Genomic DNA, 27,949 nt, shown 5'->3' with positions numbered 1-27,949 from the left:
GCCTGGACCACCCCAGTCAAAATGTTGTCCAACTTCTTCTTGAAGACCTCCAGCGATGGAGCAGCCACAACCTCTGGAGGCAAGTCATTCTTCTCACAGACGACCTTGGGGGTGGGGCAGGGGGGTTTCTCTTGACAACTCGTCTTCCTAATTTAACAACTGGACTTCAAAACCGTGGCCAGAAAGGTGGCCAAATGGGGCCAAAACTCACTTAGCAACTGTCTCGCCTAGCAACAGAAATTTTGGGCTCCACGGTGGTCGTAAGTCGGGGCAGAAGGAGAGACCCACCCGGATCTACGTGGAGAAAAACCATGTATAATCGTAACAAGACAGGCCCTGTCTGAGGTTTCTCGGCGGCCTTGAAATAAAGCCGTTTGGGCGGCTGGGGAGAGAGGTGACCTTCCACGGCGGCTTGCCGGAGATTCGGGAGGGCTCCAAGATGGATGGATGGGGGACTTGCAGGCCAGAAGACAAAGTGTGGCTGCCAGGGCTGTGTTTGTGTTATTTTAAAAGTGCGGCCCCCTCAAAGTCAACAGGGAGGGCCTAAGGAACAGCTGGAGTCCCATACGGAGCAGGTTTGGGTCTTAACTGATCCAGCTGCTGAGGTCCAAGGAAGAGCCGCAGGCTGGGAGGGAGAGGCACCCTGGCGGCTGCTTCCAAGGGCAGATCCTGCAACCACCTTGCTCTGAAGAGCCACCAGCTTAGAGAGAGAGAACTGGAGAATCCTGGGGCTGGAAGGGTCCTTGGAGGTCTTCTGGTCCAACCTTCCGCTCGAGCAGGAGGCCCTGCTCAGATGACTGTCCAGTCGCTTCTTGAGGATCTCCAGTGATGGGGCACCCACAACGTCTGGCGGGAAGCTGTTCCATCCATCTCTCCTCTCCTCCCTCCCTCCCTCCGTCCATCTCGGGCATCTATCTCAGGATCATAGAGTCCTGGAGGGACCTCAGAGACCCTCTAGTTCAGGGTCAGCAACCTGTGGCTCTGGAGCCCCATGCGGCTCTTTCAGCCTTCTCCCGCGGCTGAGACGGGCCCTTGCACTTCCCTTCTCTCTCTCCTGCCTTTGCTGCCTTCTCCACAGGAAGCAGCTCTCAAGGGCAGCAGAGCCACAGCTTGGCCAGAACAGGTGAAGAGGCAGCTTGCCAGGTGAGCAGAAGATCAGAGCGAGGGAGGGAGGGAGAGAGAGAGAGAGAGAAATATGAATATATGTGGTTGTCCTTACTGGACTTTTAGTAAAGAATGTTTAATGAAATATTTTGATTTTTTTTTTTAATTAAGAGGTGAGGTATGGGGATAATTATGCTGTATTTAAAGGTGGTAGATAAATTACTAAAATTGTTTTTACTTGTTGGGATGAAGGGAGAGAAAGGTGTTCCCCCCCCCCTTTCTCCTGTCCTGTCCTCCTTAGTTCCAGGTGGCTTCTCTCCTTGGTTACTTTCCATCCTTCGCTTCTTGTCTCGGTTGCAGATCTAAGTCAAGGACTACCTGTAAATCTTTACCAAGCTGCCTTTATTGGCAGTCTTATCGTCACCTGTCATTTAGGTTAAGGTCAGGACAATTTGCTAAGAATTAACAGCCCCAAACAAACCCTGGTTTCTATATCTGCAGGGAGACACTGCTGCCTGTTAAATTTCGCTTTCAGCCACCTGGTTATCACTTTGATTGTGAGTAACCTATTTGTATGCAATCAGCTTTTACCGTTTTCATTTTTATTCTCCGTTCAGCTCGTATTTTATCCTATTTCATTGCTCTGGGAATAGCAGCCTGTGCTATATTTTAATCCATCACCAGGCCGTGTATTTATATCAATACGAGTCATAACTTGCCGGATAGTTTTTCAAAGACTTTGGTCTTCCAGAGCTTGTACTATAAACGTAACGTTTTAGTTACCTTGTTCAGAGCTTGTATAAACTGATTATCGGGTCGTAGACTCTGCGTTTAAAACGTTACGCTCGGCTGAGCTTTGGACCAAAATAGGATAAAATTGGAATTTGAAGCTGGCCCCTGGCTTGAATCTCAGAAATGATCTTCCTCAGCCAGACTTAAAGCAAAAAAAAAAATTAATTGGGGTTCTCCCCCCCCCAACCTTATCTAGAGATACCACAAATATACCTTGGTCTTTATCCATGCAATGATCCTCATTCGTGATGCCACTTTTTGCTGTCTGACAAATGCAGAAGGACCAGTCAGAGGTCCTAGACAGGCTGCAGAGAAGAGCAACAAAGAGGATTAGGGGACCGAAGGCAAAAACATACGAAGAACGGTTGCAGGAATTGGGTATGTGTTTAGGCTAACGAAGACAAGAACTAGGGGTGCCATGATAGCAGTCTTCCAATATTTGAGGGGCTGCCCCAAAGAAAAGGGGGGTCAACTTATTCTCCAAAGCGCCTGAAGGCAGGACAAGAAGCCATGGATGGAAACTAACCAAAGGGAGAAGCAACCTGGAACTAAGGGAGAAACTTCCTGACAGTGAGGACAATTAGCCAGTGGAACCACCTGCCTCCAGAAGCGGTGAATGCTCCAACGCTGGAAGTTTTTAAGAAGAGACTGGACAGCCCTTTGTCCGAAATGGCATAGGGTTTCCTGCCTGAGCAGGGGGTTGGACTAGATGACCTCCGAGGTCCTTTCCAGCTCTTATTATATGCTCATCATTCAGCTTTAAACTCCCCTGAACAAACCAGCGTCAAGGGGAATCACTTTCTCAGCTTCCCTGATTTGCAAAATAAAATGTCCTGCTGCCCAGATTTGAATTCTGGAGTAAAAAAAAAATGAAAATTAAATAAAACTGAATCGGGGGGGAGGAGTGGAGGGAGAGGGACAGTTCTAATTTTAGGATGTCCAATTTGGCCCAAAATAGCATCTCTCCAACCGGGGCTGAATACGAAGGCCGCCCAGAGATGCTGACGCGGCTTTTCAACGTCGTGTCAGAGCCGAGAGAAATGAGAGATAGAAAGACTAGGAGGACGTGAAGGGCTTGAAATATGGTCCAGCCTTTCCCGGGCCTTAAATGTAGTTCTGATCATCCGCGGTAAATTGTGGGGATGTTCCCATCAATAACAAAAGGGAAGACACGACGCCTCGGAAGGAGCGAATTTTTGTTCATGTCTGGAAACTGTTTCCCCCCCCCACGTTTGGAGGGATCGTTCGGAGTTACTGACATATCGGCAGTGATTCACTTAAGAACTGCATGAAGAAAGGTCATAAAGTGGGGCAAAACTGTCTCACTTAGTAACAGAAATTTTGGGCTTGCTTGTGGTCTTAAGTTGAGGATCTGTGGAAGGGCTTCCCTCCAGAAGTTGTTTTTAAGAAGAGACTGGACAGTCTTTCGTCCTGGATGCTCTTGGCTCTCCTGCTTGAACAGGGGGTTGGACTTCAGGGTCCCTTCCAACTCTGTTACTCTGTTGTTATATCCTCAGCCTCATCTTTTTTTAAAAAAAAAATATCTAAACATTTGCATTGCTTTCCTGCTCTTCGTAGCTTTGGGGAAAATGCAGAGCCTGCACTGGGAGACAGGAAGTCCCAGGGAATCCTAGCTTGGTTGATTTTGCAAAGGTTTGTGTGCTGCTTCTGCAAATAAAGCAGGATATAAATAAACAGGGGAAAAGAGAGAACGGGAGATGCTCTGTGCCTCTCCGTAGATGCGGGAAGGCGTATTGGTGTTATACACAATCCCTGGCTAACCCAGGAGCCGCTTGGGACAGAAGGGAGAAAATACTGCAGCAAAAAGGCTCTTCATCACACCTGCTCCCCTGATTGCAAAGATACAACTCTCCGGAATTGGCTGCCAAGAAGACTCACTCCAAGGGACGTAGATGCTAAACTAGTGTCACCGGTTTTTATTCGCTTCTCCAAATGCAAAATAGAAAAATACACAGGGGAAAAAAGAAGAAGAGAATTCCGGGAAAATTAAGGAAGGAGAAAGGCAGAAGGGGAAAGGGGAAAGTCTAGCGTAATTGTTTAGAATTATTTGTAAAATTTATAGGCAGCTTATACATGGAAGGAAGGAAGGAAGGAAGGAAGGAAGGAAAGAAAGAAAGAAGAAAGAAAGAAAGAAAGAAAGAAAGAAAGAAAGAAAGAAAGAAAGAAAGAAAGAAAGAAAGAAAGAAAGAAAGACCACATTGGCAGCCCCCCCTTTTCCTGAAGAGGCTAAATGTTAATTTTCTCCTAAAGCCTGGCTCAGCTGGGGCTGTTTGCGCCGGCCCCGCGTGCATTCGTAACAACAACCGGGGCTAAAAAGAAATGGGTTTGTTATGTGTGAGTGTGTTTTATGCAAAGCTCCAAGTCCTTTAAGGATTCATGAGCTCTGCCTGTTGGAAAAAAACAACATGCTTTTCCTTGCTTGGCTGCAGGCACTTTGCTTCCGATCAAGCTTTGATTTCCCTGCCTGCATGTTCTCGAACTCTGGTTTATTGCACAGCACAAGCTCCCTTTTTATTGCCTGTGTTCCCTCCGCTGGGCTCCCCTTCCAATGGCAGCAACCCACTCTTAATTCATTGGCTGGGCCCTGTCGGGGAGAACAACCATTGGCCGGTCAGGATAACACTGTTTGTGGCAGCTTCACACAAACAGGCACAAGCTGGTCACAGCGAAGAGCACAACACGGGGTCGAATCTTGCAAAAACGAGGTTGAATGGCTAGGATTTGCCAAACAGGATTGCAGGTTCCCCTTAGGCAAAGTTTTCCCTCTGTCAAGGGCAGGAGGGCCTCAACTTAGGACAGTGATGGAGGCCTAGATTTATGTTGCTAAGCAAGACAGTTGCTAAGGGAGTTTTTATTCTCCCTTCTCCTCATTCCCATCTCCTTCCTTCCTTCCATCCCTCTTTCTCTTTCCTTCCTTCCATCCATCCATCCATCCTTTCCCTCCCTCCTTCCCTCCCTTCTTCTCATTCCCATCTCCTAGATGATAGACAGACAGAAAGATACACAGACAGATAGAGAAATAGACAGAAAGATAGACAGACGGATGGATAACATTTGCTTCCAGGGCGCTTTATTTGTACTTTGGTTTCCAAAGCTCTGCCGTTTCTGATGGATCTTCAAGCTAGTTAATTTCAAAGAAAACGTTCAATCCAGGTTATCTGCCTTCTTTTGTGAAGATCTGGGAGCTGATCCCAGAAGCTCTTCTCTTCCCCGCTGAAGTTTGACGGTTATCAAAAGAAAACGCTTAAGTGGATTTAGAAGATGGAGCCATCATCTGTTTTCACAAGACAGAGCTTTCAAAAAAAACACAACCCAATCGTTTTCAGGAGATTGACATACTTTTCAAAGTCTGAAAGTTTCCAGGAGCAAACAACACCATCAGAGCTTGGATGGTTTATTTAGGGTCAAAACTGAGTTATTTATAGTCAGCTGGTGATTTAAAAAGCGGTGTTGTTTGCTCAACTTGAGGAACATCTCAAGAACATCTCCGGATCGTCTCAAGGACAAAAGTCTTGTCTGCAGGATCAACCCAGGTGGTATTTGTGACATATTATGGTTTTTTTATGTCCATGTGAACAGTTGAGAGATTCTTTTAAAAGAAGAAGAGAAGTTTGGAGATCTCCCTTCTGATCCAACCATCCCAGAAAAGTTGGACACATCATTTGGAAGATGCTCCCATTAAAATACTTTGCTCTTTGCCCTCAAACTTCTGAGTGTTTCTCATCCTGTTTTTACTGATATATTTCTGCAAAGTTACATCAGGGGGCAAAAGGAAAGAATCACAGTCTCTAGTTGAGGGTCTGCTTCGTGTTCTGACTTCTGCATTGTGATGGACTCAGAGATGGTGGAGAACAACCAGAGCAGAGAAAGCTTAAGATCTGCACCCCGAAAGCTCAGCGTGGATCAAAGAACAAAAATATAAAGAAAAATCTCATATAAAAGACGGAGAGGTTAAATCATCACTGAGAAAAGTGACGTAACGGTAATCTTGTACTACAAAAATGGTTGCAGCAAAGCTAAAACTCAGTTCAGTTCAGTTCACATCAAATCAGCTCAGATCCACTCAACTCAAATCCATTCCATTCAATCCACTTCAATTCAGCTGAAATTAAATCAATTTAAATCAGTTCAATTCAATTCAGATCAAGTTTTTATTAGGATCCGGAGACCAACATAATAAAGAAGGCGGGGTACAGTCAGTTAAAAAACATAGTTATATACACTTTCTGTTTTTATGTATTTTTTATGACACTTTGTCATTTTGCTTTGGACCTGGTGCTTTTTTAATTAGTGTGTGTGTGTGTGTGTGTGTGTGTGTGTGTGATTTGATTGGAAGGGGTTCAAAAGTACGGGCCGTCCACTTATGGGTGACGAAGTTTTTGTCGTGTCCGCACTCAAGTGAAGCCCCGCTTCCAACTTTATTTCTCTGTTTATCAAGATTTTATCAAACAGTGTAATTACACCGTCTCTTTTGAAAACAAAACAAAACACACTGTTATTTGCAAATGTAAATATGTTTACACTGAAAAGAATAATATCCTGTTTCAAGCGAGGGAGGAAAACAAGTGGCAGACAACATTGGTTTTACTCGGAATAAAATAAAAGTCAGTGAGGGAATGAAACGTTTTTAGAGTTAATCAAAGTTACTCGAAGTTACAACAACACTGGAAAAAAATGTGCTAGGACTGTTTTTCACACTTGCAAACGTTGCAGCATCCACAGGTTCATGTAATCAAAATTAGATGCTTGGCGACCGACTTGTATTTATGATGGCAAAACCCATTTATCAACTGACTTGCTTTTTGGGACTACCTGCATTTTTTCTGTGAGATAGTGAATAAATAGCTGTTGATACAGACACACATTTACACATACATGTATACATATCTACACACGATACAGGCCATTTGCGGAGGGATTTGACTTTGGCATCAGCGTAGTCAAGAACAGCTAAGTGATTTCCTTGGAGAAATTATTTGTGGAAGATAAAATAACAACTTAAGTTGAAAAAAATTCATTGCACAGGTTCTCTTAATCTTGGAAAGAAGTGTCAAGATCAAATTCCTTTCAATTCATCTAATTCAATGGGGGAAAGTTGCAAATTGAAAATGACATCATTGCCACGGCGATGTTGTTATGCAAATGGGGCAGCGTACTTGAGGAAATCATTGCAAGGACACTGCTGGCATCCTTGGCGTGATGACAATCCTGGGCAAACGATGTGAGCCACCGCGAAGGATGGACAAGGAACTGCCCAGTCATTCAGGGTCAAACAACTTGTCTGTTGTTTGCAGGCGATGTTCAGGCAAAAAAAAAAAATTAGGTGCTGCTAAATCCAAAGTCTGTTAAATCAGGTGGTCTGTTAAATCAGAAAGTCACTCTATGGGGCATTTTTCTTGAAACGGGAAACTTAGAATCGCTTCCTGCTTTTTCTAGCTGGGCCATTTTCTTGCCTTTTCTAACACAGGCACAAAATATTCTTAATCCCCCCTCCCCAATTCAGCCCTTAAAACCACCCCAGGTGGGATTTGTACCCTCACACAGCCCCACCCCCCTTCGGTTGCTACTTTTCCTACCTTGGCATTCATTTGCTCACAGTGTCAAATTTGAAAATGAATTACCTTAATGAAGCTTGCCTCAATGCCCCCCCCCCCCCCGTGGCTAATAATCATAATGTCAAAAACAAGATTAAGCCTGTTAATTTTCACTCTCCTTTTTAAAAAAATCCTCTTTCTTTGTGGTGTCTGTCTGTGTGTGCGTGTGTGCTTCTTCACACATTGTATTATTATTTTTTTTGTACTTTAATGAGATTCCCTGGTTTGGTGGCAATTCGTTTGCACCGATTGTCTCATTCTTCATTTTTGTAAGCCTAATTGTTTATTTTTTCTCTCTCTCTTTCCGTGAGATCTCATTAATTGAATAACCTTTCAGCTGCCTCGCCATGCACCAACAAATTCCTCTGTATTTTGTCTGTGTGTGTGTTGTGCAGCTGTGCAAAACACCTTCCATAGTGTCCTGTCTTGAAAGTTTAAACAATGCTTGCAGGATATTTCCCTAATGGGACACCTTTGAAGAGTGACGGGTCCCGTCTCGAAGCTGGAAACATCTAAGTCAGGTTAACAAGTCCCCCACTTACAACACTTCATTTAGTGACCATCCAAAGTTACGACGGCACTGAAAAAAGGCACCAATTTTCACACTTACATCCCCGGTGCCGTGATTAAAGTTCAGATGCTCGTCATCTGACTCGAATTTACGACGGTTGTAGTGTCCCCAGGGGTCACGTGATCCCCTTTTACAACCTTCTGACAAGCAGCGTCAATGGGGAAGAAGCCAGGTTCGCTTAACAGACGTGTGGCTCACTTAATAACAGTGGCGAGAAAGGTTGTAAAATGGGGGCAAAACTGACTGAACAAATGTCTCACTTAACAACAGAAATTTGGGGCTCAGTCGTGTAAGTCATAAGCAGAGGACTACCTTGTTTATTTAGACATTTCTGTATTATCAACTAGAACATAAAAACAGAGTTTGATGTGCAGGAGGGAAGCCATGCATGGAAAGGTGATAAGGGATCTGGAGGACGGATTGTGGGATGGATGGATGGGAGGAAGGGAAGGAAGGATGGATGGATGCTCTGGGAGTTGTGGCTGCTCCATCACTGGAGGTCTTCAAGAAGAGACTGGGCGGCCATTTGGATGGTGTAGGGTCTCCTGTTTGAGCAGGGGGTTGGACTGGAAGACCTCCAAGGTCCCTTCCAGCCTTGTTAGTCTGCAATCCTATCAATTCAGTGATCTCCAGTGATAAACCGTCCAAAACCAGGGGAGATAAACTTTTTTGCTTACATCCCAAAGGATGCTACTCTATTCCCTCAGTGGAGGAAGTCTTGACACCCAGAGGCTCAACAAGGGGGGGGAAACATTCCCCCCCCAATATTCTTTATCTGGTTGGGGGAAGCCGTAAGAATACCCTGGATGAGCGGGTTCAGAGAGACGATATTTCAAGGCATCCCACCCCTGAGTTATTTCAGGCCGGGGAGGTTTGCATCAGCATCTGGAAAGAAAGAGGAAGGGGCTGCAATTGCTAGGAGATTGGGGTGATACAGCCTAACAAATGTGCACCGATAGCAATTTCCCCGAAAGGCAGTTTCCCAAACACTGCAACACCACCACCCTTCCCCCCCCCCTTATTTCTTCTTATTTCAATCTGTGCTTCACCGTAAAACATTGGAAAAGACGGATGAAATCTAATGTCAAATTAAATTCAGGAGAGGGTGGGTGGGGGGACATCTTGCTAAAGACAAGCCTGTCTCCATTCATTAATAACACACGGCAGTAAAAGAAACGCCAAAGCCGTCAAAGCTGTCCTCTTCCCTTCCTCGTTTTGATTTTTTAATTTATTATTTTTTTCCCTGGGTCCAATCGGTAATCAATTCCAGGGGAAGATGCTGGAAGAGCTGATAAGGGTGATAAACCGCTCAGACAGGAGCTGTTCGTGATTGGGGGTGAGGTGGGAGGGGAAAGGCAGAAAAATGATTTTTTTTTTTAAAAAAAAGGAAAATTCCTAATAAAGTGAGATGGGATTTAGAATCGCCAAAGGTCTGGGGTGGGATTCATTGGAGGAGGAAAAAGTAAGTTGTGTCCTTATTGTTGTTACACATGACGCACACACAGAGACACACACAGAAAGAAAGAACGAGAAGGAAAGAGAGAGTAAAAGAGAGAGAGAAAGGGAGAGGAGAGAAAGAGATTAAAAGAGAGAGGGAGAGGGAAAGAAGGAGAGAAAGAGTAAGGGAGACAAAGAGAGGAGAAAGCGAGGGAGAAAAAGAGGAAGAGTAAGAGAACAAAAGAGGGAGACAGGAGAGAGAAAGAGAGAGAATGAGAAAAAGAGAGAGAGTCAGATCTCTTTCTCACAAACGCTGCATTTATGATGGTGTAAGAGTTGGGCCATTCAAGAGACGACCTGTTTGGAAAATGCACCTCGGAACAAGCCCAAAAGTGATATATATTTTTTCATATTTCTAGGGGAGCACAGCTGAATGCAGGTTGAGTTGAAATTCTGGAACCACTGAAGGGTGAGTTGAAATTCTGGAACTATTGAAGGTTGGGTTGAAATGCTGGAATTCTCTGAACCGTCAAAGTCCCTGTCTTCCATCGCCAGCTGAAATATTTCCCCTGTTTCCTAAGTTCCACAAGTCTCTTTATCCTGGACTTCAAGGTGCAAGAGAGGTTGTCCAACTCTGAGATCTGAAGTGATCATTTTTGGAGAGCCATCACACCACGCTTGGTGGCTGGCCGACCGAGAACTTTTCTGTAGATTTGTTTCAAGCCCACGTTCTTCTGGTCTTCTTCCTGCATCTGTGGTTTTTCCTCCAATCTGCCTGAACGTTTCTACATGTGTCACGACCACCGTGTCTGTTCGGTGTTTTCGAAGGAAGCAGCTCTGCCTAATTGGTGCCATTTGGTAGGCTCTTTGTGTCTCCTTCAAGCCCGTGTTGTATTTCCATCCTCTTCCTGCATCTGGTCTTGTGTTTCTCACAGGAAGTTGAGATGGGGGGATAAAGTCTCTTCACGCCAAGCCAATGCAGGAACCCAGAAAATATAGGATTACATGTAGAATCCTAGGGCTGGAAGGGACCTTGGAGGTCTTCTAGTCCAACCCCCTGCCCAAGCAGGAGGCCCTAGACCATTCCAGACAAAGGGCTGTCCAATCTTTTCTTGAAGACCTACACTGATGGAGCACCCACAGCTTCTGGAGGCAAGCAGTTCCGCTGGTTAATCCATCTGGGATTACAGAATAACAGAGTAAGAAGGGACCTTGGAGGTCTTCTAGTCCAACCCCCTGCCCAAGCAGGAGGCCCTAGACCATTCCAGACAAAGGGCTGTCCAGTCTCTTCCAAAAGATCTCCAGTGATGGAGCGTTCACCACTTCTAGAGGCAGGTGGTTCCACTGGTTAATTGTTCTCACTGTCAGGAAGTTTCTCCTACCTTCCAGGTTGCTTCTCTCCTTGATGAGTTTCCCTCCCTGGCTTCACACTCTGTCCTCAGGTGCCTTGGAGAATAGGTGGGACCCTCACTCAGGGTCTTCAGCCCAAACCAGCAGAGCTCCTCCCATTATCTTACTCCCCCTCCTACTTCACGGAGGCCAAATTGCAGAGCTTTCTGTCAAGTGTCTTCTGAGGAACTCCATCTTAGCAAGTACATTAGGCAACATTTGCTCTCCAGAGTCAGAAAATACTTGTTTTCATCTGTTGCACAGCTTGGCTTGAGTAAAAACAGAATATTTCTCAAACGGAAAAAAGGAGGAGTGGGTGGAAAGCAGAATGCGGAGGGGGGAAAAAACAGACATCACTCTTTGATTCTTGACTTCAGAGTTGTGTCCTGATCACCATCCCAAAAGGAACGGGGGTTTGTTTCTAAGACCTGGCTAGTTATTTCCGAGCCAGGGATAAGCCGTCCTTCCACTGTCAATAATCAGAGGTTCGGGTCCTTCGACTGGCAGGGTGGCTTCTCATGCCAAGGGGAAACTTAGGGGACCCTCCAGAGGGGCAGAAAAATAGTCTTTGATGACAGAAGAGCACTTTTAGCAGTCCTGAGAGGGCAGGCCACTCGTGTGTAAGCACAAGGCAAGCCCCCTCCCTTCTGGCACTGACGAGGCTGCCTGGTTGGGCTATGAAATCTCTTATGAGAAAACCATCAACCTTGGAGAGCACCAGGGACCTCACAGTCCTCCTCCTCCTCCTCCTTTCTGCAAACTGCCTTTTAGCACTGATGCTGTTCCCTAGTTGGGTCATGAAATGTCTGCAAGAACGCCACCCAGCTCAGAGAGTACCAAAGACTCCATAGTCCTCCTCCTCCTCCTCCTCCTCCTCCTCTTCCTCCTCCTCCTCTTCCTCCTCCTCCTCCTCTTCTGCACAAACCCCATTCCATTCTAACACTGATGACATTTCCTAGTTGGGTCACAAAACGTCTGCAAGAAAACCACCCAGCTCGGAGATCACTAAGAGCCCTGCAAACACTTCCAAGCTCTGTTTTGGGGTTTGTCGGTCGCCCCTTCCTCACGGTTTCCTCCTGGCTGTCAAAATGGCTGGCCTCTTGCCAACCCAAACGGGGGGGGGGCCGACACCGTCCGCCCTTGGCAGGCGACAAACCCTCCTTGCTGTAGCCCGGGGTGATTAATTTGTTTTTGGCAACACATGTTTTCCTCCGTGGAATGAATTACCACGTCCTTCTCAGCCTGCATGACAAATACCTTTATTGATTAAAGTCCTTAAATATTTACACTCTTCGATGACCTTTTCCGTTCAGCTCGTTTGTCTCTAAACGCCTCTCCGATTCCTTTTGCCTCTCTGCAGAGCGAAACGCCCCTGGGGCTGGATTAGACCAAGAAAAATGCTTCTCCCCCCCCCCAATCCTCAACAGGTGCTCCCCAAAGTCCTCCTTTGCATTTTCAGAGCAATTTTAAACCTCCCAAATTTATTGGCGGCTGTCGGCCAGCAGCTGAGAAGCCCAAAAGAGGCAACACACTGCAATTTGCTGGTGAGGAAGCTAGTCTTACACAGGTTGAGTAAGCATTGAGTTACAGTACTCCATTTAGCGACCATTCAAACAACGGCACTGAAAGAGGCGACTGGTGACTATTTGTCACACTCACGACCACTTCAGCCGCCTCACGGTCACATGATCAAAATTCATAAATATGGCAACTGATTCATATTTATGACGGCCACGGTGTTCCAGGCTCATGGAATCCCCTTTTGCGACCTTCCGAGAAGCAAAGTCATAAGAAGGACTGGGTGGGTGGGTGGGTGGGTGGATAGATAGATAGATAGATAGATAGATAGATAGATAGATAGATAGATAGATAGATAGATAGATAGATAGATAGATAGATAGATAGATAGATGATACGGAGAGAGAGGAAAGAATCAGGAACTATGGATAGAAAGACCAGCCTGGCAGAAAATTGGCATTCCAGCAAATTTGCATTTTCTTCTCTCCAGGAACTTCCTGTTTGGGAAGAAAAGGCCTTTTGTCCACACACACACACCCCTATTAAGAGTCACCCTGGGTTCAGCTTTATGTAAATTGGTTCTTGATGAGCAGAGCCCAGGAAAGGATCATTGGCTAGGAATTAGCCCAAGCAAACAAAGGAGAAGAGAGATGAGGAGATTGCTGCATTTGCTCCCCTCTTTCAGTAAATAAATCTGTGTCTCGGCAGGGTGTGCAGCACGCCAGAGGGAGAAGGAAAGAGAGAGGGGGGGGGTGAGGGAGGGGCTAAGCATGCCACAGGCCTAGAAGCTTGGGGCAAATCTTTCTAACTGTCATCCTTACATCTGCCTGTCTCTTTGTGTATCTATCTATCTATCCATCTACCTACCTATCTCTACCTCTCCATCCATCCATCATCTATCTGTCTAATCTAGCTATAACTTTCTCATCTCTCTCTCTCTCTCTCTCTCTGTGTGTGTGTATATCGGTTATCTTCCAAATTAATTTGTGCCCATCCTCTTCTTTGTGGCAGCCCCTCAGATATTTGGGAGACTGCTATCCTGTCCCACCTCGTCCTTCTTTTCTCTAGACTGGCCATACCCAATTCCCGCAACTGTTCATCATATATTTCAGCCTTCAGCCTCTTAGTCAGCCTTGTTGCTCTTCTCTGCACTGTTTCTGGATCTAAGCATTCGTGGTGACCAAAACTGGATGCCGTATTCCAAGTGTGGCCTTATTAACACTTCATGTGATCTTGATCTTGATGCAGCCTAGATTGTGTTGGCCTTTTTGGCAGGTGCCGCACACGCCCGGCTCCTGTTTAAGGGATTGTCCACCAGGACTCCGAGATCCCTCTCACAGTTGCTACTATTCAGCCAGGTCCCTCCTATTCATTTGGCTTTTTTCCTGCCTAAGTATAAGAATTTACTTTTCTCACCAGCTTAGTTGGCTTTATTTACACAATGTTATCGTGATGTCCCTGACTCCAGTGTTCCTTGTGTGGGAGGCTGGCATTCCTTCCTTCCAATATCCAGGTATTAAGACCTGATCTGTGTAATGAGAAACACTTAAGCGTAAAGCAGTAGAGGATGCAATTTCAGAAACACAACAGGGAAGGGATTTTCAGATCTTCCTCGTTCAAATCTCTCTTGTCGGTCTCAGAATTTCAGCTATTCTGCACCGGTCTGCTGTGTGGGGGAAGATGGCTGCCAGGAAGGGATCTGGCCAAATTTCCTTCCCATGATTTAAAAAATAACAGCTAAAAACTAACCCGCTGATAAGTAGATTTTAAAAGGTTTCTGAATCAACGACCAGTATTTCCTCAACATTTCAAACAAACTGTTATGAAAATAACAGACGATGCAAAAATACGTATATATATTTGGTGGAACCACCTTTGGCAAAATATCGGCTTTCAGCTCGTTTGCTGATATGAAAACGGTGGCCATAACCGAAGGTCCCCAGGTCAAATTTCAGAAGAGGGCCTGAACAAGCAAAGCTCTGAAGATGAATGAAGAAGGAGGCATCAGAGGCTCTTTGCGTGTTCTGTTCCGTTGGGGATTCTGTCACAGCCAGGGCAAAACGGCAGGAATTGGTGGATGGGAGACCACAGTGGGGAGCCCAAACACCACACTGCCTTCCACACAACGATTTAGTTCTGTTCTGTCCCTGGTCTCCAACCTTCAAACACGTCTCTCCTAACATACCTGTGAGGCTCCAAAGACACCGTGAGGGATGGCCACCTTGAGATCAACCCCAAAGAAGTCTCTTCTAACGTGGCCTCGAGTTCCACAGGCACCATGATTGGAGAACCTCTAAAAACCTCCTCCATTGAGGGATGGCCACCTTGCGAGTCCAAAAATGGCACCCTCGTGGTCCTTCCCCCCACCCCAGCTGGCAGGACGTTGCTTCAATTTTGCCCTGATTGTCACGTGGCTGGAAGGGCTGACTCACTAATGAAGCTTTGTGCGTGGAGATCGGATCTGGATCAGAGTCTGGCATCCGGCCTGTGTGACACAGAGTCATCCTTTTAAAAATACATACATTAAGTGTTGCCTGCAGGGGGAGAGAGAGAAAGAGAGATGATGTTTGTGTGAAATCAACCGAATCTGGAAATGAGGCTTAATGAGGATCTTCCCTGCTTGCATTCCGGGCGAAAACATTTCTACCTCAGCTCCCCTTACGTCGCCCTTTGGGCACTGGGATGTGGGTTTATTGGGTTAAATCTAGAAATTTAACCTGGTTTATGTTGCAGGAAAGAGACCGTCCTGGGCTGAAGGACACCGGGGCTACCCTGGCTGACTTTGCAAGTCTGGGACAAGATTAGGAATCTAGAACTCAAGTTTGCTGGATATCAATGTGGCCGCTGGCTGTGTGGGGCGTCTTGTAGAGCGGAGGATAACAATTTTGGGGGAGAAAGAGGCAGAGGAGTCTTTGGTCTAAAGGAGAGAAGCCGTTTTGGCATTGTTGAAAATTCCTTCCTTCCTTCCTTCCTTCCTTCCTTCCTTCCTTCCTTCCTTCCTTCCTTCCTTCCTTCCTTCCTTCCTCCCTCCCTCCCTCCCTCCCTCCCTCCCTCCCTCCCTCCCTCCCCCTCCTCCTCCTCTCTCTACACCCCATCCCTTCTAACACTGAAAGACTGATGGAGCTTATAAGGCATGTGCATTGCAACCTGGGACATCCCCAGTCTGCGTCTCCCCGCCATAAGAGTGACCTAGTCTGTATCCCTTCCCAGCAGAGTGGATCAACTCAACTCTGGAACCGCAGACAGGAATTCCACCGGTTCTGCCAGCTTTTGCCCCCCTTGTGTCTCCTCAGAAACTGTCTGGTAATAATAAGCAATTACTGCTCTTAAGCGGGACCGGCGTTTGACCAGCATGTAGACAGCCTCTTACATTCTCCATAAATCCTCTAATAAGGATGCATCTATTAACAGCCTCTTTCCGGCACGTTCCTCATTATCCCCTGTTCCTTAGCAGCAGCGGCCTGGTCTTGGACAGGCAGAGGCCCTGGCTGCAGAGGGCTTGATCAAAGGCGGCATCGGCAAGGGAGGGCCCCAGGAGCCTAGGAAGGCAGCAGCCCAGCCCCAAAGGAAGTGTTAGTGCCGCTTTGTAAAGCCACACTTGGAATATTGCACCCAGTTTGGGGTGCCGTGATGGGAAGAAGAGGTTGAGACTCTGGAAAGAGTGCAGATGAGAGCAACAGGCTAGCAGCCTTCCAGTCTCTCAGGGGCTGCCCCAAAGAAGAGGGAGTCAAGCTCTTCTCCAGAGCCCCTGAAGGCAGGACAAGAAGCCAGGGATGGAAACAAGTCAAGGAGAGGAGCAACATGGAACTAAGGACAAACTTCCTAAAAGTGAGGACAATGAACCAGTGGAACTGCTTGCCACCAGAGGTGGTGGGGGCTCCACCGCTGGGCAGCCTTTTCACTGGGACTGCATAGGGTCTCCTGCTTGGGCAGGGGGCTGGACTAGAAGACCTCCAAGGTCTTTTCCTAGAATAACCTCAGGAGGGTCTTCTGCCTTATTGGTGATCAAATATACACCATTTGGAAACGGTCCTAAGCCGAGCCGTGGCCTTGCAGATGCCTTAGTCATGCGGAAATACTTTAAACTGCTTTAAAAAAACAAAAAGCAACCAAAAACCCTGTTTGTGTGGGGGGGAGCTACCCCAAAGCGCCGGGAAAGAAAACAGGCTGGCTTTAAAGTCGGTGGGGTTGGAGAGGAAAAAATGTTATGGAAACCGATGGCTTGCATTCTCCAAAGGAAGATCAGGATTCCGTTTTAATAAGGGGAGAAGCCACGGGAAGGTAAAGAGACAATAATATTTCTTTCTTTTGCTTTTTCTTTTTTCTTTTGCTCCCCCCCCCCCCGTTGTCAGATTGAGATGTGAATCTCAGTCTCTCTCTCTCTCTCTCTCTCTCTCTCTCTCTCTCTCTCTCTCTCTCTGCTGGAGAGTTGAATGGTTGGAGAGAAAGCAGGGACCTTGAAAGCCATGAGTGGGTGGTCTCCAGATGAACCACAGATGAGCGGAAGGAAGCCGTGGGTGGCAGGAGAGATCTGCCTGCTAGAAGAAGAACGGGGGGGGGGGTCACTGCAAGGCTTCCTAGGACGGAGAACCTCGCCTGGCTGATGGACCACCCCCCTACTTTCGTCCTCACCTCACTGGAAGTGTAGCGATGATGGGAGATGAAGTCGCCCTCTAGTTGGGTGGTGAAATGTCTGCAAGGGAAACACCAAGCTCAGAGAGAACCAAGGACCCCACAGTCCTCCTCTTCCTCCTCCCCCCACTCTCTTCTAGCACTGATGGTGTGTCCTAGTTGGGTCATGAAACATCTGCATGAAAGCCGCCATGCTCAAAGAGCACCAAGGACCCCACAGCCCTTTTCTTCCTCTACCTTTTCCTCCTCTTCCTCTTCCTCATCCCCCTCCTCCTCCTTGCAACTCCCCTTAGCACTGATGACGTTATCTAGTTGGGTAACAAAACATCCCCAAGAAACCCCCAAGCTCTGAGACCATCAAGGACTCCACAGTCGTCGTTGTCCTCCTCCTCCTCCTCCTCCTCCTCCTCCAGGACGAGAAGAGAGATTGCTGAATTTTTTTATTAATCTGCCACATGGTTTTTTAAACCTGGCCTATCCGATCCCCGGATTTGGTCCCTCTTGAGCAGTTATATAATCTTGTTAGCTTAGCGTGGAGGAAATTAAAGACGAAAGACAAATTAACTAAATTGCCTTCACTTACATAGATGCATTAACCGGCGGGCTGACCGCCAAGCCATAATGGGGGCCACTTTGAGAGCTTGAAGCGGAACCCTCTTCGCAGCAGCCGCTGCTGCTAATCCAGGCTGAAAGGGCTTGGCGTGGCCTTTCAGCAGCTGCTGGAAAGCATGACGGGGAGGGCCGGATTGCTGAAGCAGAGGTGGGGAAAGGGGCTCTGCCCTCCTTTGCGTACTTTCCTGCTGCTGGACCAGGAGAATTTCTAAAATTAACTGGGGCTCGTTTCCCCTCTCTGTTGCCTGAGAGCACTTCCGACGCAGGAGCAGCAGGACATGCAAAATTGGGATAAGACAGGACAGGACAGGACAGAATGCAGAATAGAAAACAGAACAGAGCAGGACACGGTAGAATGGAATAAAACCAAATAGAACAGGACGACAGGACAGGACAGATCCCTCCAGGCAGGGACTGGCAGCAATTAGTGCTAATATTCATCATTTCTCTGCTCAGGTTTACAGAGAGAGACGTATTTTGGCAGAAGACACATGGCCCCAAAGATAATTGGAAAAGTTTATGTTAGAAACAGCTTATCTTGGGCAACACAAATAGTGTGTTTATCTTGTCCGTGGCTTTATCTGCCCATCTAGCGATTCTTCATATTGTCTCCTTGCCTAAATGAGCTCCAAGGATCACAGAATCCAAGGGCTGGAAGGACTCTGGAGGTTTTCTATTAAATAATCAAGATAAATTATTGCAAGATTCGTGAGGAGCAACGAGACTGCCGAATGATATTCGGTCGTTTCAAACCGATTGTAATTATATTCCGTGCAGGTATAGAACAGGTGGTCCCTGACTCAGCTGTGAGAGGAAGGGGAAGGAAGGGAAGGGAAAGGGGGGGGGGAAATGGGAAAGGAAAGGATTACAGATACTGTAATTTCCCACTTTTTTAAAAAAAAAACTAACCAACCTCATCACCAGCATAAACAACTTCATATTCTTGTCTTAATTAGCCAGTATAAAACTCTCCATCTCATAACACATTTCTTAGCAATTAACAAATCAAATAAGCAGCGTCCTTTCCTTATCCAGTTGTCAGCAAACAGCACTCTTGAAATATTAAAATTAATGAAGAAATACAAAACTCAACTTTCTGCATCTCAGCTGCAGGCAAAGCCTCATTGCCTCAAGAGGTCCCAATACCGTAGGATAAGCCTAAAATTTAACATTACCAAAAGAGAACCTTTCTCCCTTAAGCAGGAAGCCAAATTCCAATGCATATTTAAAAGAGGAAAAAAACATCTAATTTTAATTTCTGAACATCCACGGGTCAAGACGCTGTGGAAACCTTTTGGCTCACCTTCCGTGCGGTACAAATCTCGAAAACGGCATTAATTTTGCTTATTTATATTCTGTGACGGGGAAGCTTCCTACGAAAGGACACTTTCATTTTTCCTGACCTCTTTTACAACTTGAAATTAATCCTTCTCATCACCTCCTCGCTGGCATTTTAACTAATTGCCTCTTTTTTTTAAAAAAAAAGGAAAAAGGTTAATTTTTTAACTTTCCACTAGTTATGATTTTAACACGGCATGGATTTAACTTCACCGCTCTTTTTTTTCCAGCTCAAGTTGCTTATTCCCCAAAATATCCTTTTGTTTATCTGCGTTACAGCGATCCTGTGAGGTAGGAGGGGCTGAGTGCGAATCCTTAAAAACGACACCATATCGGATGTCAGAGACATCTCAAACATCCAGTCCTGTTTGCACCGAGTCCGGCATGTTGTTCAAACTCATATCACCCTGAATTCTGCTTACAATTTTCTTGCAAAATCTGATCCAGATCCATTAACCAAGGGAACGGTTTGCCACTGGAAGTTGTGGGTGCTCCATCGCTGGAGGTTTTCAAGAAGAACACTGGACAGGCATTTGCCTTGAATGGTATAAGGGTCTTCTGCTGGAGCAGGGGCTGGACTAGAAGACCTCCAAGGTCCCTTCCAACCCTTTTCTCCCTCCATTGCTTCTTGTTCCGCCTTCAGGTGCTTTGCAGAATAGGTGGACCTAAATAGGTCTTAAATTTAGGTTTACCAAAAGGAGAGTCCTTGGTCTATTAAAAGCATCAGTTTCAAAAATTATTCTCTTTTTTCCCCTTTCTGATCATGTCCATCTTTCATTTTCCCCAAAGCCAACCGACACTCAGAAAACGAGACACACCTTGGCTGTTTTGCTGGTGAAAATTTAGGAGAAGAAAAAGCAATTCTTCCCCTCTTAAGTAAGTGCAAATTATTTAACCGGGTCCTGGAAGGAAAAATGTTCGGGAATTAATTTGCTTCAGATTTTATCCAATTTTCTCCTTTAGAACCAATGCTGTTCTCCAATTAAGTAAATGTGTTTTAGAATGGGGTAAAATAATACCCATTAAGCCATTTCTATTGGGAAGGTTTTTCTTGCCAAAACAGCTAAGTTAGAAGGAACGTGTATAGAAACGTATGTGCATTTCCAGACATTTTTAATTAAAAGCAAACTGAACTGGAGATTGGAAAAAATTAAGAAAAAAACACCCAGAAAGGAAGCAGAATCCGTGGACTTCTCTAACTTATTTGCAGACCACTGAGTGGTGGGCTTGGCTGAGGACGCCTCTGCTGACATTTCAGTGCCAAAAACTGAAGTGCAAAGATTTGAATTCGTTTAAACCTGAGTGGCTTTAAAACGTGTGGACTTCGACTCCCATAATAGCCAACCATGCGCTTTTTATCAAACCTAGAGCAGAGAGATTGCAGAGGAAGGCATTAAAAGAGAGTAAGCAGGCCTCAATGGAGATACAGATCAAAAGGGATGCTTTACCATAGCACAAAGCAATTCTGGGAGCTGATGTCCATCCATGCTGGCTGGGAATTCTGAGAATTGAAGTCCACCCATCTTAGAGTCATCAAGTTTGAAAAGAAAGCTCTGGTTTAAAGCTTTGCAATCGTTTGGTGTGGCCTCTGTGGGTCAAATCTGATCAGGAACTATCCTCAAATCTTACATCCATTATGCCAAATTAAATACGGTTCCCTGGTTTGGAAAAGAGAAGAGTTTAGCACGGGGGTCTCTAGCTATCTGAAGCTAAACCTTTGAAATCCTGGCTTCCCAGCCTGAGCAACTTGATGTTTTCAGACCCAAAGTATCCATGGAAAAGAGAAGGAAATTAAACACGAAAATTTAATTAAACCATTGCCTGATCACTCTCTGTGGAATGGACGCTGGCTGCAAAGATTATTTGTAAGAGAGCAATAATCACACCTAATTAGGGTACGAGTCAACCTGCGGTGGTGGTGGTGATGGGGAAGGAATTGCAAATCCACTTGTCCCATAAACATTCAGGGGAGCAGAATCTTATTAAAGATATGTTTTATAGTCCCAATTACATGCCACCTCCCCTTCGGTTTATTCACGGGGGCTCTTTCTGATTTAAGCCCAACATAGACATTTAATTGAGAGACAGTATCAGTCTGTTGCTTTAGTCCAAGGGCAAATTGTGGCAAGCTTTGATGGTTGCAGAAACTGGGCTGGGAGAAAACACAAAAACGCACAATTTGCAAGGTGATTGTTTAGCAAGCTTTACAAGGCTCGCTTCTTAGAAGTAAGGAGACGTTTCCTGACAGAGATCATAATTCACCAGTGGAACCGCTTGCCTCCAGAAGTTGTGGGTGCCCCATCACTGCAGGTCTTCAAGAAGAGTCTGGACAGCCATTTGTGTCAGACGTGACTCCCCAATTATAAGTTCAATCCTTCTCCCAATCTTTTCTTGTAATCAAAATTTGGAAACCATGTTTAGATGTCTTCAAGGAGCTCCGAGCTAAGATTCTGGGGACTTCAGGGGGCTTCAGTTTGTCCAAGGTATGAGAATTATCGTGGATCTGGGGTCTTTTGAAGCAAGTAAGACTTTGAGAAGAAGGACCACCTCTGTTGAAGCTAAATGAAGTCACTTGTCTTCTCAACGAGCATGGAGTGTCTTGTCTTCAAGACATCGTGAAAAGGAGAACGTGGTTTCAAGGAGTTGGGGGTGTCCTTTGCCAAGACATGGAGGGTGCCACCATTCGAGGAGCACCTCAATCGCTTGAATTGGGTCAAGCCGATCGCGAGCGAGGTCTCCAGAGCAGAACAGCTCCAGGGCAATCTGTTTGTTTTCCCTTCTCTGCCGTAATTTCACAATTTTGATGTTTAAGCCTCTCTCTCTTCCAAGTTTGAAATGCTATAGATAATTTAGGGCAATAACACTTAAATTATGACTCATCTGCCATAACTATAAATTATACATTTTCGAAATGAATATTCAAGGCTTTCCATTCAAAGCGGCAGCTGGGGATGGAGAGAATCTACTCCCCACCACGTTCCAGTCCAAACTGTGGGGTTTGTTTGTTTTTTTAAAATTTTAAGGGTGGAAAAAAAATGTGGGGAGGGAGAGAGGGAGGTGACGGCCCTCCGCTGAGCAGAGGAGAGTTGTGGGCCACAGAGGGGTCTCTGGAGAGCAAAGTGAAGAAAGTTGAAATATTACTCCGTCAAAGAGTCTTGAGGAAGGGAAAACATCACTTCTTCCAGCGGAATAAAATAAGAAATTGCATTCTTAAAAAGCAGAGGGAGGTATCTGATCTTTGGGGAATGGAGAGTAAGTATTTGGGCACGAATTGGATTTTAAAAGCAGGTCCGGGAAAGGTTTCCCAAAGTGGCAAATCAACATAGGACATGGAACAGGGTTTCCTACTCTGTTACTCTACGATCCCAGATCAATTCACCCGTGGATCGGCTTGCCTTCAGAAGCCGTGGGTGCTTCATCACTGGAGGTTTTTAAGAAGTGATCGGACAGCCATTCGTCCGGAATGGGTTATAGGGTCTCCTGCTAGAGACTAGATGACCTCCGAGGTCCCTTCCAACCCTGTCATTCCATGTTCTGCATTCTAAGCCTCTCCAGTTGTAAAAGGCAGTTCCAAGTATCAGAGGAACACAGAGGAACACAGCTTATTCTCTAAAGCTTCGGGATTTCCTGTGACCTCCCCGTGGCCCAAGCGGATGGGCAGGGAGTTTAAGCCTAACCCCATCGGGGCACCCAGAGGCCGAGAGAAGGCATTGGCTGGAAGAATATCCGTAGCTCCAAACCAATCTGTTCAATTGCCTTGAAAGGATTGGATTAACCGATCAATCCATTGAAGCAAATTGAACGCAACGCATCCGACTTCATTTGCTCCGACGTGAACGGATTCGCGCTCTCTCTCTGTCTCTCTCTGTCTTGCTTGCTCTCACGCTCCTCGCAATAAACAACTTGGGCTGAGCAGTCCGAATCGATCCAAAGCCAATAAGCCACGATTCCGAGGTGGAGCCCGATCGGATTCGGATGTCAGAATCCAAGTGGGATGCTTTTCGGATGCAGCTTCAGCATCGGAAGAGAGTCCGGTCAATTTTGGGGTGATCGAACGCCAGGGTTGAAGTGAATCAGACACGATTCGGTCTATCAAAGTTTGAGCAAACTCAGCAGGTGTACATCAGCTCATTTAGTGACCAAAGCACAGAAAAAAGTGACTTATGACCATTTTTTACACTATTAGCCATTGCGGCATCCCCTGCTGGTTATAAAATTGGGTGTGAATCATGTAAGAGCCAACTTGCTTAGCGACTGAAGTCTTGGTCCCGATTGTGAGGACTGCCCTCATTCGTCTGCAGGGAGGGGCACAGCCCCGCCCCACCCCAGAGACCCCAGCTAAGGTGAGACCGTCTCTTTGGGCAACTCCATTCGAAATGGAAACTAATGGGCTGCGTTCCCAGCCATTTTTATTCTCCCAAGGAATTATCGGAGACTTTAAATAATATTCTTCTCCAGCCTGGAGAAGCGATGTAGAGATTTCAGAAGCAATTACTGTCACTTCCCTTGGAGATACAACTCAGAGAGGAGAGGGATGTAGGCCCTGCTGTTGAGAAGAAGCCTTTATTGACGTAGATGTGGAGCTACGGGTGAGTAGCTGTCTCCCTCGGATCAGTGGGGCCTCAGGAGCATCAGACAAGGAAGGCCCAACAGCGGTTGTAATTAATTGACACTCTGCCTTGGGGGCCTTGGGGTTCACCTCCAGAAAATAGATTCTGTCTTTCACCGCTCTCCCCACAGCGGAGTTGGTGGAAGATCTGGTATCATCTCCTTCCCCATTTAACGATCTCCGGAGATCTCCCAGAATAGCATCCGTGTAGATCCAGGGAGTCCTCTCCACAGCTCTCTTTCGGCCAGCATCAGAAGTGAAGGCGCTTCGGAACAAAGCGCAGCTCACTACTCCAAGGAGAAAACAGGGAATTCTCCTAGAAGTTCTCAGAAACAGTCTTGGCACTGGGCAGTGAGCTTGGCTGGCTACCTAGACAGTCCAATGGAAGTGGGGTTCCTTCACAAATGCAGACATTTCATTTTGAAAGGACAGATCCTTCTCCTATTGTGAGGCTCTCTGGGAATGTTCTTGAGAGACATAGAACATAACAGATTGAAGGGACCTCGGAGGTCTTCTAGGCCAGCCCCCTGCTCAAGCAGGAGACTTATACCATCCCAGTCAAATGGTTGTCCAGTCTCTTCTTGAAAAGCTCCAGTGATGGAGCACCCACAACTTCTGGTGGCAAGCTGTTCCACTGGTTAATTGTCCTCACTGTCAGGAAGTTTCTCCTTAGTTCCAGGTTGCTTCTCTGTTTGGGCAGTTCCCATCCGTTGCTTCTTCTCCTGCCTTCTGGTGCGTTGGAGAATAGGTTGACCCCCCTCTTCTTTGGGGCAGCCCCTCAAATACTGGAAGACCACTCTCATGTCCAGTCCTTCCAACAGGAAGAAAAGCTACAGTCAGGGCAACAGATAGATAACAGGACGTTAAGCCCACAGAAGAAAAGGGGTCTGCAGGTATTCCTTGGCTTACAATGTAAGCAGGACCAACATTTCTTGGTTTTGCTAAACCAGTCATGCCCAGTTTTACTAACCCTGGGCTTTTTTGTAGCAACCAGTTGCAGCTCAAGGATTGTCGGTTAAGGTCGTAACCCTGTGGCTGATGTTTGGCACAGAATCCGTTTGGTGTCTGTTTCCTGTCCATGAGACTGGGGTTTCGCCCTCCCTTTATTGTTTGTCAGGCGTAATTTGCCTTCACATAAGCAGCTGATTTAGCAAAAAATAAAAAATAAAAAACCCGAAGAGGGGTCTTATCTCCCCCTCCCCTTCAAATTAGTTCTTCTGATTTCAAACGGAAGCCTTTGTCGCATCTGGCACTTAAGTGACAGGCGGGCGACGCCAGCCTCTCTTTGCATTAAAGTCGGTGGGACTAAAGGATTCATCAAAGTGACAAGGAACACACACAGGCAGCAGCCTCGCAACTCCGCCGGCTTAGCCGCCGCCCCCTCCCCGGGGGGGGGGAGAAATAAATGAAGGGCTTGGATCCGGTTCAATTATTTTTTAATTTTCAGCAAAGTTAGTAAAAAGCAGGAGGGAGGGAGGGGGGGGCTTTGAGAGAGCCAGCCAAATATTCCATCAAGTCCCGGTTCCATTAAAGGCTTCCTCTGCTATGAATACTCAATTTTGCAAGCCATCGGTGGAGTGGCATCAGGGAACGTTTGCGAAACGCCGCCTGCGCTTCTGACTTCCTTATTCGGCCTCTTTATCAGCTCCAGCTTAAGTGGCATTGCACACCCTCCTGTGCAGTCGAATGCATTCTTGAGAAAATGGATTTTAATTTAGCATGTTGCCAGGCAGCTGAAGGTACTTCGGAGGTTGTGTTCCAGACACGGCCACGTTGCAGACTGGGTGGGCTCTTCAGAAGGAAAATATCGCAAAACTCTGGGAGGCAGCACAACCGCCACTAGCTTCTGCTCGGGCCTGAAAGGGAAGCAAGGACATCCAGCCGGTCCCCCGGGATGGGAGGGGAGAGCATGTTAGGGGTCCCATCGATTAGGGGTGACCACCAAAAAGGGCCTTATTGGCGGTGGCCCCTCCTGCATGGAACATCTTCCCCACAAGGGGGTGCTTTTCTGAAAGGGCCTAAAAATGTGGTTTTGGGGACCACAACCAGACGGAGCCGATCAAGGGGCTGATGTAGAACATAGAATCATACAGTTGGAAGGGACCTTGGAGGTCCTCCAGCCCAACCCCCTGTTCAAGGAGAAGACCCTAGATCAATTCAGACAAGTGGCTGTCCGGTCTATTCTTGAAAACCTCCAGGGTTGATTATGTTGTTGCTGCCATGGGGTGCGAGGTGTGTCTCACTTAGCGATGGGAATTTTGAGGCTCCATTGTGGTCATAAGTCAAGGACTATCTGAAAGCTTTTCAGGAAAACAGTGGGTTTACCTACAATTTATCGCCACCTGTCCGGAAAAAGAAAAAACTATTTTATACTCAGACTGAAAAGGAGTTCTGTCCCTGACAGAATCAAAATGTAAAGGAATAGAATACGAAAGCAAATTTCTGCGAGAACAAATTCTACGAGTTAAACGATAATAATAATAAGGTGTACAAAATCTGGGATTTCAACAACTTCTCTTCCCGTTTACGACTTTAAAAAAACCCCACAAAACCATCGAGTGATAAATTATACCTTTTACACTTCCAAGCACAGGATTTTCTTTCTAACTTTTTGGATTTTAAAATCAAATATTCCCTTTAGATCAGCGAGACAATAAAGAACTGCAAAGAATGTTCTTGTTTTTTAAAGTGTGGCTTCTCACAGACGGGTGGAAGAATTATCAAAATGTGTAAGGACAAAAAGAAACAATAAAATTAAAAAAGAGCCTGCTATCCAATCTTTATAAATACAGGAGCTGTGGATTAATTCCCCATGCAAAATGTTTCTGACTAGCTCGGGCTCCTGAAAGCATCCAATTTCCAAGTTCTTCCGAGGATAAAAAAGTTTAATTACAGAATGGAAATTCAGGCCAAAACTAGGGAGAAATTTTTAACATTGTTCTTCCTTTTTTTGCAGATCGTCTGGTGTAAAGTTTGAATGGGCCGACTTGGAGATAAGAAGGAGCTAATTAATGCCTTGATCAAAAGACGGAAGGTTTCCAGATGCCGCTGAAACTCGACTTTCGGAGATCCAGATTGCATTGCCAACGGTGAGGCATTGGGAGGGCTAGGGTTGCCCACCTCTTCAAGAGTTGGGGAGGTTGGGGAGCAAGAACCGGGTGGGACCGTTCCTTCAAAGGTCTTCTGGAGAAGGAGGAACCGCACAGCGGCTGTGAACCAGCAGGAGCAGAGTGAGAATTAGACTACAGTTCCCTTCTTCTTGGAAGGAAATTGCAAATGGACGCGACACAGTTGATGATGGAAAGGCTGAGCCAGGCCACCTTCCTCACCAACCCAAGTCAACTCTCCGAGATCCAGATTTTGCTACCAATGGGTGAGGCATGCTGGGAACTGTAGTCCAGGGACAACGAGAGGGTTAAGGTGGCCCATCTCTTCAGTTGTGAAGGTAGAAAGATGGGGGCAGAGAAGCTGGTGGGACCGTTCTGGAGGAGGAGGAACTTCTGAAAATGCCCTCAAGGACTTCATTAAATGAACTGTTTACCGTGACGTTTGACTCAGAGGAGCTGCCATTAACTCCCAACATTTTGTGTGGAATTAACAGCCGGAATTATTCTTAGTGCTGACATGCAGCCCTTTTTCCCTTGCTCGGTTCTTGTGGAATAAATTAACAGATTTCCACTCTTGGCGAAGGGAAGAACACAGCGAGCTGGGAAATGCTTGTCACTGCACGTTTTTTTATGTTCGTCAGAAAAGTTCATTTCTAACTGTACATTTTCCTCTTCTCTCTGCACCTGTTGTGATAACTTATCTGGTAACCATAGTGAATCCCATATGACTAGCTATGTTATGGTTTCAGTCTGTTTAGTGCGCATGTCTAGAGAAAGTTCTGGGTTGTTATCTGTATTGTTTTTTTTTCTTTGCTGTTACTGTCTGTTACGTTAGGATGTAGCCCAGCTAGCTCTGTATAATATATATTTAGTTTTTATATTTTTGTAAGTAAAAGGTATTTAGTAAGATTATGCGTCGTGTTTTTATTGCCTTCCTGCAAGCATATCATGCATTCTCTGAAGCACGGTCCGTCGCCCTCTACAAAGGTGATTTTTACCTTGACATTTTGGTATCGAGGATGGTTTGATTTATGTTTTTGGAGATGCATGTTTCTGCGGCTGTTATCAGTTAGTTAGTGCTAGTGAGGCAGTGGTGATTAACTGCTGAAACATGTCAGGAAGGAAGCCACGGCTGAAAAGGAGTCTTTCTGTGGGCCAGCTCCCTTCGACTTTAAAAACTCCGATAGCTTCGGCCACACGCCTTGGAGAAGACGCACCTGCTCCT

The 27,949-nt window shown here is 46.1% G+C and overlaps 1 long non-coding RNA gene across 1 annotated transcript; it reads left to right on the top strand.

The window, feature by feature from the left end:
• Nucleotide 1: 1 nt before the first annotated feature.
• On the top strand, nt 2-26,706 carry LOC308675657. The gene is made up of 4 exons (XR_014028180.1): nt 2-79; nt 9,939-9,988; nt 19,798-19,884; nt 26,574-26,706. It is a non-coding gene; the product is annotated as an uncharacterized lncRNA (long non-coding RNA).
• Nucleotides 26,707-27,949: the final 1,243 nt, after the last annotated feature.

Source organism: Vipera berus (assembly GCF_964194415.1).
Source record: "Vipera berus genome assembly, chromosome: 17".
Classification (NCBI taxonomy): domain Eukaryota; kingdom Metazoa; phylum Chordata; class Lepidosauria; order Squamata; family Viperidae; genus Vipera; species Vipera berus.
The sequence above is the reverse complement of the archived record's forward strand: the minus strand, read 5'-3'. Positions and strand labels throughout refer to the sequence as shown.